At 40.5% G+C, this 10,505-nt stretch overlaps 1 pseudogene; it reads right to left on the bottom strand.

Moving 5' to 3' along the window:
- Positions 1-417: 417 nt before the first annotated feature.
- On the bottom strand, positions 418-1,585 carry LOC145104400 (cytochrome P450 89A9 pseudogene; annotated as a pseudogene).
- Positions 1,586-10,505: the final 8,920 nt, after the last annotated feature.

Genomic DNA, 10,505 nt, shown 5'->3' on the forward strand with positions numbered 1-10,505 from the left:
ACAGCAAAATGCTAAAATAATTTCAAAACATGTTGTCGCCTATTACCTATAGCGATGATTTGTTGACATGTTTGCCTCCTAATTAAAATATTATTTACTGTAGTGGTCCTACAGAATTATATCAAAAAATAAATTAAAAATAAAACTTATGTGTTAAATTGGTTGGTTTTGGTCAGCTGATAATAGAGACCCAAGATATGAACCAAAAGCGATTGTGGAGAACTTAAAATTTTGACTCCCTGAAAATATACCAGATGTAGAAGCACCTCCATAACGTCAGTTGATATATGGAATAGAGTTAATAGAGAATAATTCCATTAATAGAGAATAATTCATACATACATGCAAATTCAATTCACGTAGAATCATTATTTTTATAAGTTATTGACACAATGCATGGTACATATATTTGGCGTATCAGGTGGTTATTTTATCTGTCCTTGCAGAGATTTTTGCTTGCAGAGGGTTCATCATGACGATGGTGAACTCGGCCTTCTCTGTGAGATCAACATCATGACCATCGGGAGGAGTCCAATTGAAATACCAAATCAAATTGGCAACAGAGTATTCCAAGTGAAGTAGACCCAAAGTATAAGCAGGACACATTCTTTTTCCAGCACCAAATGGCATCATCTTGATCCCTTTGCGTCCAGTTATATCGAACACACCGTTATTAACCAAAAATCTCTCTGGCTTGAACTCCATGGGATCTTCCCAAACCTTTGGATCGAGACCCATATCAGCCACCATGAAATTAACAGTGGCACCACGTGGAATAGTAATTAAATCCTTGCAGCTGTACTTCCTCTTTGGCCCTATGGGGCAGCACGAAAGGCGCTGGTGAATGTCTCCTCAGCCCTTCCAAAACTACCGCTTTCAGATATGACATATTCTGTAGATCGTCTTCTCTTATAAATGATTCCAGTTCCACCCCTGGTGGTGGCGGTGGAGGTGGGGGTCCAACCACTGAGATGATTTCATCATAAAGCTTCCTCTGAATGTGAGGATACTTAACAAGATTGGCCATGATCCATTGTAGAGCAATATAGGTGGTGTCCGTGCCGGTGTTAAGGAACTCGCTACACATGCTAACCATCTCCTTATCGGTCAGCTTTCCACCATTTCCATTGTTTGCCTCTAGTTTCCGACCAGGAAGCTGTAGATTCAGCAGCGTGTCAACGTACGTCACAATTTCATTCTCTCCTACTAAGCGTTCTGGTTCAGTTCGAGAGTCAGAATTAATCAGGGGAAGCAACAGTTGTGCTACATCTTTCTGCGTTTGCAACAACTCTTTCCATTTATATATCAATAATATCTTCCCCAACCTTGGAAAAATACAGAGTATGTTAACTCTCAAACTCCCGGGTTGGGTTATTAACAGCCTACGACGCAATTTGCTAATAATGTCAATGATATGATGCTCATCAAGCTTCTTTCCAAAGCACATCAGCGCAAACAGGCTGAACATCGCTTGTTCAAAATGATCAATCACCTTGATTCCTGCTGCCTCTTTCTGCTGCTGCTGCTGCAAGCGATGGCTCCAACCAAATAAGAAAGGAGAGAGAGTTCCGAGAAGAGTTCCCATGGGGAGGTAAATTGCACCCTAAACCACACCCAAAGTGTGGTGTTCATGAGTAAGGTTCCTATCTCTCACACTCAACCCGTAAATACTCCGTCTAGCTTTAAAAAAGTTAATGCAACCATAAAAAAGATGTTAAATAGACATCCTATTGACAAATTTATCAAAAATCAATATATAATTAATTGTTTATAACTTGTTTTTTCGTAAACCAATACAAATAATTAACTAAGCGAACTAAAATATCTATATTGTAAAATGAAATGTCATTTTAGCACCCAACAAAAACTAGTCTTTTCCATTGGCAAAAGCTATTATATTATACTGTATAATATTATAATATTAATATTTCTGTTAAAAAACTCTAAATACAAATGATTTGACACATTTGAAGTCATTTAATTATTATAAACATTTGAAGTCATTTAACTTATGATGTTATCGAAAGAAGATTATTCTTTATCCATTAGAGAGAGTATGGACAATTTCTTCAACTTGAAAGTGTGAAAATAATGATGATTTTCAAATTTTATGGTTTATATTTTTGGACGTGTGATCCAAAACTGACTGATTCATAGCCCACTATGGTGAATTCATAGGTAATATGTATTAAATCATGTGAGTCATTTGTGAATTTAAAAACTAAAATTTATAATATCTTAATCTTTGGCTAACAATGACTAAGTTGTTAAAAATGCCATGATTTTCATTTGTTCGAAATAGATATTTATTTTGAATTAAATTAATTTGGTTTTTTTAATACAATAAATTAACTTATTATTTAAATTTTAATGTATAACTGTCGACCCAAGATATTTAATTTATTAATTTAAACACTTTGTTAATTAAAACTACTATTATAATTTTTATACAACTTTTGGATTATTAATGTACTATAATTGGTTTGTTAATTTAAATATTGTATTAAACATACTTAAATAAAAAATTTAGATTATATAGTTCTAATAAATATCTTTTATATTACATAGTTCAAAATAATTACAATGTCTTATATCAACTTAATTAGTATAAGAATATTTATTTCATACTTTGTGACTAATAGGATATATGGCTCAAGATTACACATATATCCTCATTAGAATGATGTTCGTGGGAAAATGACCGAACCATATGCATGACCGAACCATATGTATGACTGTACCATATACATGACCGGACTATATGTATGTCGAACTTAGTTTACTTGCAAGAATGCTCTTACACTCAAAGATAACGATTAGATACGAGATGTTGTCCTTAAGTACCAAAGAATATTGGACCTAACAGTAATATAGGTTGTGTTGCGAATGACATTTGAAAAATCCTTTCACTATCAAAGAACAACCATTAAACGACTAAGAAGGAAGAACAGGTGTACCCTCGGTATACTAGATCATTAATGCGATAAGACATCCGACCTGCTTGGTATAAGAGGAAAACGCCCTCGCATACTGACCATAAATACGATACTCAACCTATTCATAAGGTCCGCGATTACAAACATTCTGAAACATAGGAGTTACAATACATTTCTCAAATCCTTCTTTGACTTTAGCATTAGAGCGTTGGCCCAGGAGCTTTTCCCGGTCATCGGCTTACGGATTTTTTTAGGCTTACTGGTCTCATTATCTTTGTGGATCCCTTCGTAACTTCAATCTACGAGAGATACAACATAGGGCACAATAAGTGGCGTCATCCCTGGGACTCCACGGCAAATGGCCAACAAAGATAGTTCAGTTTTCGACGCGAGTCCGATAACGAGAATGCAAAACTTAGAAGGAACCCAACATATCAAGACGGTAGTAAGAAAAAAAAGGGTGATGCCAGAGGACCAGGGAGAAAAGGGAGTAACGAGTCAAAAAGAGCTAATAGCTGAAGAATTGGAGATAGAGGTGTTCAAATTTTTCAAAAGCTTCAGAGCTATGAGAAAGCAAAAGGCGGAAAAGGACAGGCTAAAAACCTTGAAGGAAAAGGAGTGGGATCTAGTTTCTATTCACACTTGCCAAACGGAGGATTCAGAGAAAACTGGAATAAAAACCAAGAAGTCTAAAATCATGGAAGCATGGCAGTATAGTCAAGCTTTCAAAAACATAAAGTTTCGCTCGCCTTTCACAAACGTTATAAATGAAACACTTATCCCGAAAGGATTAAAAGGCCCAAAAGTGTTGTCATACGATAGGACGGGGGATCATGATGATCATGTTTCGAACTTCCAATGGGCCATAAAAATCATACCGTTGGATCCAAAACTATGGAGTCTATAATTTGCAGGAACTTTAGACGGATCTACCCGATATTGTCTAGCAAGCTTATCGCCTCAAAGTATAGGTAATTTCGAAGAACTGTGTCAAAAGTTTTGTAACAGTTTTATCCAGCAAAGAAGGTTCCAACAAGAAGACCATGTGATATTTTCTTGTCGGCAAAGAGAAGGTGAATCCAATAAAGCTTACTTTAAGTGATTCAATGAAATTAGTAGAAAAATGTCGATAAAAGATGACCCCATGATCATATCAAAATTCACCTATGGCCACCTAGAAGGAGAGTTGGTTAGGAAATTGGTGGGAAGAGAATGGATAAACACGGAGGAAATGATATGCAAAGTTAATTGATTCCTAAGACAAGAAGTGAAAAACGCATAGAAAGCAAGAATGGAGGGCAAAATTAGGCCCAAATGAGGAAGACGGAAGGAGCGAGCTAGACCATATGACACATATCCCATTAACGACAACCCTCAGCTTAATTAGAGCGGAAGGTTTCCTCACAAGGGAAGAGGAAGACTATATGGCCGTATTGGCCATAAATATACGAAGCACATACTCCTAGAAGTGGGAACAAAACGAATAATGGCAGAAGAAAGAAAAGAGATAGTTAACAAAGAAGTAATGAAACTAGTGGAAACAGGGGTTATGAAAGCTACCTAGTTTCCAAAGTGGATCGCTAATCCACTACTGGTGAAGAAAGGAGATGACACCATGTGAATGTGTGTCGACTTCACCCACCTTAACAAAGCTTTCCCAAAGGACAATTACCGCTTCTAGAAATCGAATATAAGTAGAATCACTAGGGAGATACAAGTGGAAGTCCTTCCTAGATGCGTATAAAGGCTACCAACAGGTAAAGATGGGGGCGTAGGAAGACAAGACAACCTTTCATACCGAGAAGGGGACATTTTGTTATAAGAAGATGCCTTTTGGCTTCTGGAATGCAGGAGGAACATACCAAAGGCTGGTAGACAAAGTGTTTGACCGAAAAATAGTGAGGAACATAGAGGTATATGTGGACGATATGGTGATTAAAAGAAAGAAAGACTAAAAATTCCTGGCAGACATGGAAGAAAAATAAATCATTTACGGAAAACTACTTTAAAGCTCAACCCAAAAAAGTGTGTGTCCGGGGCACAAAAGGGAGATTATTTGGCCACATCAAAACCACATCATGAATAGAAGCAAATTCGTAGAAAGTAGAAGTGTTACTCGAAGTAAATATGCCTAAGACCGGTTGTGTCTTTTGAGGTAGGAGGGACTACTCCTACCTGATCGTCCTTTACTTGAAGGAGATATCATACTGGTTGTGTCTTTTGAGGTGGGAGGGACTACTCCCATCTCGGAAAGATTGGAATCAGTGGCAGGGGCCACTAATTGTGTTTGTTTGGAAGAAACAGGGTGATTCAAATCGACTCGTGAGTGTGTAATTGTGTTTGTTTGGAAGAAACAGGGTGATTCAAATCGACTCGTGAGTATGTCCTAGAGGGCTCCAAGGGACTTTGTTCAATACAAGCACCACCATGTTGGGAGGATGGGGGTAATCATGAGCAGAATCCTTGTGTATGTATGTGGAGAGTGTGTTTTTGAATCTCCAGAGGGTACTTCAGAAGAGTGGGTATGTGGGGTAGGCAGAGACCCAGAGTCAGGTTGGGATCCGATCTGTGAATCGTTTTGATAGGATTCACCGACTTTGGTTCTCTTTTTGCCCTTAGGTTTCAAAGGGGATGCCTTTCGGATTTTGGTGATTTTCTTCTTTTGTTCTTTAGATGTAGTTTATTTATTTTCCTCTAAGGCTAATTCATCCGAGACTGGGGCAGTTTGCGTTGGGTCAAACACAACCAAAGTCTCAAGATGTTGTTTTAAATGTGGAGAATCGTAAGGAATAATATCCACCATGTGTTGGGGTAGACGTCAGAGAGTTCCGAAAGCAGCTTGACTAGGTAACCTATAATTTTTAATTATTTTGAAGGAACAATATACCTCAAAGATGTTCGAGTTGAGTGGAATTGATACATGACGTTCGGAGTATAGGTGTTGTAGAGTCAAAGCCCAGAATCTCGGATTAGGAATCTCATTCGGCTTCCTTTAACACTTGTTTATAAACTTTTGTAGGTTAGTAGATATTGTAAGAAGCTTATAAGACTCTTAAGCTTTGGATATTTAGAAGACATTTGGTTTGCAATGCTTTCTTAAACCTTGTTCTGGTATCTGTTGTGACACTCTCGCATGAAGTGTCACTGTTAAACCACTAAATGTTTGGAAAATTTTAATTAGAACCATTATCTACCTTTGAACTCTGTAAACTATTTTAAATTAAACTTTGGGATCATTTTTCTGCAAACTAAAACTCTGAAATTATTTTAAAAGATTTTATTAAAGGTTATTTCATATAGGCCTATGCGACGGGTGTTACGAAATGTGATGTGCCCTTGACATAGCACATAATACGCTTGACTGTGAATGAAATGTCAAGACGAGTGATGGTCAAATACTGTAGAGTACCTGCCAAGAAGCGTTATAAAGTAGGTTTATTAAATGGATTCCCAACGCACTGTAGTTGCTGACCAGAAAACCATGGGTGTTGCTACAGGCATGCATTCGTTTCAGTGCGACCATTTTTTGAGACGGTGCATATGGGCATGAAGATAGAAAATAGTATAATATTAATGTAAGATAATACAATTTGTTAGACATAAATAAGATAAAAACAATTAATTTTTCTATGTTCATAACAAATATTCTCTTTCGGACAAAGAAATAGTGTAATATAATACAAACTGTTTGAAAAAATATATATACAAAGATAATAAGATATTACTAAAAAACTAAAAATAGTGTATATATATATATATATATATATATATATATATATATATATATATATATATATATAACGACCCAAAATTTACAAAGAAATTTTTCGTTTTTAATTAATAAAACACATTTGCATAAACCATGAAATCCCAACATAATTGTTTTCAAATCAGTACTCATTATAGCTTAGTTAATTCATCAGAGTGTCCCCAAAACATATTAGTAAAATAGAGATAGACTGCACGCCGCGCCATCACACATTGCCCTTGTCCTTGGGCTCAGATGTACCTGAAACAATCCACAAACTGTAAGCTAATGCTTAGTGAGTCCCCCAGAGCATATCCCACACACAAACCACATAACACATATCGAATTAGCCATACACTACGTAAATCAAAAAAGTCATACATTCGACAAACAAGGAAGCCCTGGAAACCCTCCCGGGTCTTATACCAAATGTAACGGGAACCCCCACGTGGTCTTTATCTGCCATGGGAACCCCCACATGGTCTTCCTGCCTTGGGAGCCCCCACAAGGTATTTCTGCCTTGGTAACCCCCACAAGGTCTTCCTACCATACAAAACATAATGCAAACTATACAAGCAAGTATTTTAGGATGCCATGGAAACCTTCCAAGGTCTTACACCAAAAGCCACGGGAACCCCCACGTGGTCTTCCATGCAAATAACATACCATCATATCGCACATTCAATCAATAACCATATCTCATAAAATGGGTCAGCCTTGGTGCCTTAGACCCGTTGATATGGTGAGAAGACTCACCTTTCACAGGTTGAACCGGTAAACTGTAGTCAGATATATTCCACACTGCTCCTCTCAAACTGCCTATAATCAATGAGTAAGTAACTCAGCATAATCCCATAAATACTCCCAGGGTCAACCCTGGTCAAAGTCAAGGTCTATAGTCAAGGTCAACAGTCCATATTGACCTTGACTCGACGAGTACAATCAGTCACTCATCGGGTTCCCCGCTTCACTCACCAATTCGCCGAGTCACCCGAGGGACTCGTCGAGTTCCTTGGTGTTCACGACCGTAAACCACCAACCGTACACCCCTGACTGTGAACCCTTGGCCGTAAACCTTTGGCCGTGAACCCTCTCGACTCGCCGAGTCACCAGAGGGACTCGATGAGTTCTCACGTAAGCGGTTCATTCCAATGGGGTTTAAGGTTTCAAACTTCATATCCATACTCTCCTAGTGAAGATATCACGTAAAGTTGCAAACTTTACGTGCATGCATAGCCTCACATGTCCATAACACCAAAACTAACCTTCAAACGAGGGAATGAGCTCAATAAAAGATGAGGGGATGAGCTCAATAAAAGATGCAACTTTATGATATTTGGGGCCTAAGAACGTCCAGATCTGGAACCATATCCTTGTGATAGATCCATATCTAAGCTTGCTTCCACTTCCTCAAAGTTGGTCACAATTCTCAAATAGAATTTATGCTCAAGGTAACAGATTCATACCTCAAATCAATGCCCAAGAGGAACTAGATGCTAGATCTAGTGTTTTTTCCCTTGATACTTCTTCTTCAAGCTTGGAATCCTCCCCAAAATCCCAAGGATAAGCTCCCAATTGATATTGCTTCACTCACAAGAGGGTGTGCGGCCGTAGACGTTCTTCTATGGTGATAAGGGAGGCTACTGGGACGGATAATGACGTTTATATAGGGGGCAAACCCCAAATTTAGGGTTTTCTCTAAACAGCTCGGACTCGCCGAGTCAACCCGTCGACTCGCCCAGTCAGTCCCGTTCCGCGTTTCATGATCTCACGACCCTCCTCGACGAGTTGACCTCCCAACTCGCCGAGTCCATGCATAAGTCCTTTCCAATCCAAACCAGGTGTTACAAGTCTCCCCCACTTGAACTAGACTTCGTCCTCGAAGTCTGCTGACTCAAACAGATTGGGGTAATGATCTCGCATCTCCTCTTCCGGTTCCCAAGTCCATTCGGAGCCCTTCCGATGTTGCCATTACACTTTCACCAGTCTTACTTCCTTATTCCGAAGAACCTTCATCTTCCTATCCAAAATGGCAACGGGCTTCTCGATGTAGTTCAAGCTCTCATCCACCTGGATATCACCCAACGAGACAATCGCAGCCTCGTCTTTGACACACTTCCTAAGTTGTGACACATGGAATGTGTTGTGAATCTGGCTAAGTTCTGCCGGCAACTCCAAGCGGTAGGTACCTTACCTACCCGGTCAATAACCCGGAACGGTCCTATATATCGGGGCCCTAGCTTGCCCCTTTCCCGAAACCTAATGATCCCCTTCCAGGGCGACACCTTCAGCAACACGAAATCCCCCACCTGAAAGTCAAGATCTGATCGCTGTCGGTCGGCATAGCTTTTTTGACGGCTCTGCGCGACCCGCAACCGGTCGCGGACCTGCTGAATCAATCCGGTGGTCTTGAGCACTACCTCAGTGCTCCCCATGACCCGGTGCCGAACCTCATCCTAACAAACCAGGGTCCTACACCTCCGACCATATAACATCTCAAACGGAGCCCGATCGATACTGGCATGATAACTATTATTGTACGAAAATTCTGCCAGTGGGAGATACGTATCCCAACTCCCTCCAAAATCCAACACGCATGCCCGCAGCATATCCTCCAGTGTCTGGATCGTTCTCTCACTCTGACCGTCGGTCTGGGGGTGGTACGCGTGCTAAAATGCAGCTGAGTGCCCAGCTCCTCGTGGAATTTCTTCCAGAACCTGGATGTGAACCGAACATCACGATCAGAGACTACCGACACAGGAACCCCATGTCTAGCCACTACCTCACGCACGTAAATATCCGCCAACTTCTCTGCGGATATACTTTTTGATATCAGAATAAAATGGGCACTCTTCGTCAGTCTATCCACAATCACCCATATGGCATCCACACCCCTCGTAGTCCTTGGAAACTTCGTAATGAAGTCCATCGTGATCTCCTCCCACTTCCACATGGGAATGGGTAGCGGCTGGGCCTTACCATGAGGTTGCTGATGGTCGGCCTTGACCTTCCTGCAAGTCAAGCATCGCTCTGCAAACCAAGCGATTTCCCGCTTCATGCATGGCCACCAATAACTCAGCCTCAAGTCCCTATACATTTTCGTAGCTCCTGGATGTATAGAGAACTTGGACTTATGCACTTCATCTAATATCTTCTGTCTCACTCCCCCGGTTACCGGTACCCACACCCAGCCACACTGCGTTAAGAGACCACGACTATCCTTAACAAACAAAGGATAATGTCCTCGAATCCTCTCTACCTTCCAATTTTCTTTCTTCACTCCCTCGACCTGAGCCTCTTTAATCGTCTCCAACAATGGACAGATCACCGTCATCCTCAAACACACATTCCTAATTGGGGAACCAGCCGTCTTACGACTCAAGGCATCAGCCACTACGTTGGCCTTCCCTAGGTGGTATAAAATCTCGCAATCATAGTCTTTTAGCACGTCCAACCACCTTCTTTGTCGCATGTTGAGGCTCTGTTGGTCCATCAAATACTTCAGACTCTTATGGTCGGTGTAAATGGTACACCGCACTCCATACAAGTAATGCCTCCAAATCTTGAGGGCAAACACCACTGCCCCCAGTTCCAGATCGTGAGTAGGATAATTTGCCTCATGTGGCTTCAACTGTCGCGAGGCATAGGCTATCACGTGACCTCTCTGCATCGGTACCACACCTAACCCTCAAATTGACGCGTCACAGTACACCACCAGATCATCTAATACCTCTGGCAGTACGAGGATCAGAGCCTCGCACAATCTCCGCCTCAAGGTCTCGAAGGCCAACTGCTGATCCGTACCCCACCGAAACGTCACA

This window comes from Lactuca virosa, chromosome 4 (genome assembly GCF_052849685.1).
Source record: "Lactuca virosa cultivar CGN04683 chromosome 4, Lactuca_virosa_CGN04683_v6, whole genome shotgun sequence".
Classification (NCBI taxonomy): Eukaryota; Viridiplantae; Streptophyta; class Magnoliopsida; order Asterales; family Asteraceae; genus Lactuca; species Lactuca virosa.